Source organism: Otolemur garnettii, unplaced genomic scaffold (assembly GCF_000181295.1).
Source record: "Otolemur garnettii isolate 467f Iridium unplaced genomic scaffold, OtoGar3 scaffold00014, whole genome shotgun sequence".
NCBI classification, from domain to species: domain Eukaryota; kingdom Metazoa; phylum Chordata; class Mammalia; order Primates; family Galagidae; genus Otolemur; species Otolemur garnettii.
In genome coordinates, this window is record NW_003852409.1 from 31,145,074 (window position 1) to 31,149,072 (window position 3,999).

At 52.4% G+C, this 3,999-nt stretch overlaps 1 protein-coding gene across 1 annotated transcript in view; it reads left to right on the forward strand.

The window, feature by feature from the left end:
- Window positions 1–1,594, forward strand: part of CERCAM (cerebral endothelial cell adhesion molecule) — a 12,052-nt gene extending 10,458 nt beyond the window's left edge. The window contains exon 13 of the mRNA XM_003785351.3: window positions 1,143–1,594. The gene's annotated coding sequence lies outside the window, so the exon portion shown is untranslated. The remainder of the gene's footprint in view (window positions 1–1,142) is intronic.
- The last annotated feature ends 2,405 nt before the right edge of the window (window positions 1,595–3,999 follow it).

Below are 3,999 nucleotides of genomic sequence, written 5' to 3' on the forward strand. Positions count from 1 at the left end.
CCCGCCACAATGCCTGGCCATTTTTTGGTTGCAGCCATCATTGTTGTTTGGCGGGCCCGGGCTGGGGATTTGAACCCACCACCTTGGGTGTATGTGGCTGGCGCCTTAGCCGCTTGAGCCACAGGCGCCGAGCCTCTGTCTCTGGTTTTGTCTGTGTCCAGTTATGCATTGGGCTGTCTCTGAATCTCTCTGTAGCTTTCTCTGTTTTTTTTTTCCCCGAGACAGAGTCTCACTTTATTGCCCTTGGTAGAGTACTATGATGTCACAGCTCAGAGCAACCTCCAACTCCTGGGATTAGGTGATTCTCTTACCTCAGCCTCCTGAGTAGCTGGGACTACAGGGGTCCGTCACAACACCTGGCTATTTTTTTGTTGCAGTTTGGCCAGGGCTGGGTTTGAACCTGCTACCCTCTGTATATGGGGCCAGCACCCTACTCACTGAGCCATAGGCGCCACCCTGTAGCTTTCTCTCTTTGTCCCTGGCTATCTTTCTCTGTATCTGTCAGTATCAGAATCTCTCTCTGATTCTCTGTAACTAGTTCTTTTTTTCTGGAGGCAGAATTTTGTGGCATCATTATAGCTCACAGCAACCTCAAACTCTTGGGCTCAAGGGATCCTCTTCCCTCAGCTTCCCGAGTTGGGACTACAGGCACTCACCACGATGCCCAGCTAGTGTTTCTATTTTATTTTATTATTATTATTTTTGAGACAGAGTCTCACTTTGTCACCCTCAGTAGAGAGCTGTGGTGTCACAGCTCACAGCAACCTTTAACTTTTGGACTTAAGCAATTCTCTTGCCTCAACCTCCCAAGTAGCTGGGACTACAGGCACCTGCCACAATGTCCGGCTTTTTGTTGTTGTTGCAGTTGTCACTGCTGTTTTAGCTGGCTGGGGCCAGGTTCAAACCTGCCACCCTTGATATATGGGGCTAGCACCCTACCCACTGAGCCATAGGTGCCGCCCAAGTGTTTCTCTTTTTAGTAGAGTTGGGGTCTTGCTCTTGCTTCGGCTGGTCTTGACCTTCTGATCTCAGCAATCCACCTGCCTCAGCCTCCCAAAGTGCTAGGATTACAGGTGTAAGCCACCATGTCCAGTCATACCTATAGCTTTATTTCTCTCTTCCTGCCCTTCCTTTCCCACCAGGTTCAGATGATGACTCCAGAGAAGCTCCCAGGAGCAGGCCACAGCTCCCGGGGAGCAGAGGAAGAAGTTGCTGGCAGGAGCCACAGAACTAAGAGACCTAGCTGCCACCTTAGGTGTGGCCACTCTGCTCTCTCAACACGTCTTGTAGGGGGAAACCACTCAGACATCCCCTTCCCTAAGGTCACACAGTAAAAGGGTAGGACTTGCAGGCCCCCATCCCCCAACCCTGCCCCGGCCGATTCAGGACCTGGGGAAGGATGTGGCTCTTGAGCCTTCCTTGTCAAGATGGCCAGACATCAGGAGTCCTCCCCAGAACTCAGCCACTGGAGCCTCAGCCTAGTCCCCAGCTCGCCTTTGGGTCTCTCCAGCGCCCTCTCCCCTAGCCAGTGGGAAGTGCAGGGAGCAGACCTGGTGCCCAGCACAGCAATAAAAGCCACCTGGTACTTGCTCTTTATCCTTTTAACTCATGCCTGAACCTCTGCATCTCAGCTGCCTGGGAGGAGGTATCCCCATCTGTGGGTGAGCAGCTGGAGGGACAAAGAGGGGAGGGCAGTAGGAGGAGCAGTCAGGCTGCCGGTGGAGTCACTCCCTCCCTCTCCCTGTGCTTTTGTTTACTCCTTGGTAATTGGGTCTGGGTAGGTATAAAGTGGCCTGGCCTGAGCCTGGTTCACAGAGACTGCTCATCTGGTGGGCTGATCACTGGCAGCCTCATCTTGCTGGTTTGGTGGGCCCAGGCCTCACAGGCTACTGATGCCCCGTCCCTCTGGATCTTCACGTGGACATCTGGAACCCTGTGTGGGAAAGAGGGGCCCTTCCCTCGGTGGGGTTGGAAAGATTCAGGGTTCTTCTCTGGCCCTAACCAGTGTGGCCACTAGTGGGTGCAAGGTGACAGAGCCCCTTGGCTGGTTCTATGCCAACAATGGGAGAGGAGCACTGGGCCTCCTGCAGCATGCCGCCCTCTGCTGCTCTTTCCGCTCCCCAATGGGGTCAGGTTTCCGGGCCCAGCAGCTGTCTCCCAGGCTTGCACCCAGCCAGCGACGAGGAACAGGGGGAGATGTTCCGTGGCTGTGGCTGCCACCAGTGCAGGACTGTGGCAGTGGAATCTGCAGACTCCCTTCTTAGAGGAGCCCCTTCCTGTTTTCAACTTCCTTGAGGGAGCACCCCAGTTCTGGCCGAGTCCCACAGGCATTCCCAAAGGCTGGACTGTCCTTCGTCTCTGTCTTGGGGATGAAGTCTAGGACCTGGCATATGACATATGAGAACTTTGGGCTGGAGTTGAGGACTCAGAGCTCTGTTTTTTTCCAAGATGAAAACCATTGATTCTGGATGGCTGTGACCCTGAGCATGTCCCTTTTCTCCAGGTTTCAGGTATCACCTTCTTTCATTCAATTACCATTTATTGAGCACCTCCTCTAGGCCAGTGAGTAAAACTGACAAAAACATCTCTGACCTCATTAAGCTGTCATTCTAGTGAGGGAGACAGCCCAAAACAAAGAAGGAAACATTAGAGGGTGTTAATTGGTATAGAGAAAAACGAAGAGGAGGAGATCAAGAAAGATGTGAGAAGTTAACATCTGGACAAAATCTTGAAGGAGGTCTTTGGGGGCAAGTCTTGGTGAGATTTGAAGGAAGAGCATTCCAGGCAAGGGGCCAGCATATGCAGAGGTCCTGAGGCAGAAGCAGGACTGGCAGTTTGGAAAGAGGAAGAGGCGGTGTGACTGGAGCAAAGTGAGCTGGGAGGAGCCAACATCTGGAAATGATATAGACAAGGTCAGGGCCAGATTAAGGAGGGCCTTGAGGCCATTTTGGCTTTTACTCTGAGATGGAGCCACTAGAGCAGTGGTTTTCTTTCTTTCTTTTTTTTTTTTTTTGAGACAGAGCCTCAAGCTGTCACCCTGGGTAGAGTGCTGTGGCATCGCAGCTCACAGCAACCTCCAACTCCTGGGCTCAAGTGAGTCTCCTGTCTCAGCCTTCCAAGTAGCTGGGACCACAGGCACCCGCCCCAACGCCCAGCTGTTTTTTGGTTGCAGCCATCATTGTTGTTTGGCGGGCAGGCTGGATTCGAACCCACCACCTTAGGTGTATGTGGCTGGCACCTTAGCCACTGAGCCACAGGCGCTGAGCCTGAGCAGTGGTTTTCAACCTTCCTAATGCTGCGGCCCTTTAATACAGTTCCTGTGGGTTGTGACAGGAACTTCTCTGTGGGGGCAGAAAAGTAACATGGTTTAACTCATGTTTTTATATAATCACCTTGGTTACTGTGCTGAGAATGAGCTTTAAGTGGATCCAGGGAAGAAACAGTGAGGATTAGGAACCATCCTGATAACTCAAGTGAGACCCGATGGTGCCTCAGGGAAGGGTAGCAGAGGGGTGGTGAGAAGGTTCAGCCAACAGAACTTCTAGAGGAGGCACGGAATTGAGGATGATGCTAGACCATCTGGCTTAAATTACTGAACTGTCATCAATTGGAATGGAGAAGTGTATGGGTGGGGCTGGTTGGAGGCAGATCGAAAGTTTGGGTGCTTAAATTTGAGGTCCAGAGAGCATGTCAAGTAGTAGTTGGATACACAGGTCAGGAATTCAGAGTACCAGTCTGGACTGGAGCTAGAAGGTTGGCATCTCCTGTACTGGCTGGAAGTCTTGGTCCCAACTGTGTACTCAGTCACCTCACCGTTTACCTGGGGAGCCTGTTAAAACACAGGTTCCTGGCTCGGCGCCTATAGCTCAACTGGCTAGGGCGCCAGCCACGTACACCTAAGGTGGCAGGTTCAAATCCCCAGCCAAACAACAATGACGGCTGCAACCAAAAAATGGCGGGCGTTGTGGCGGGCGCCTGTGGTCCTAGCTACTTGGGAGG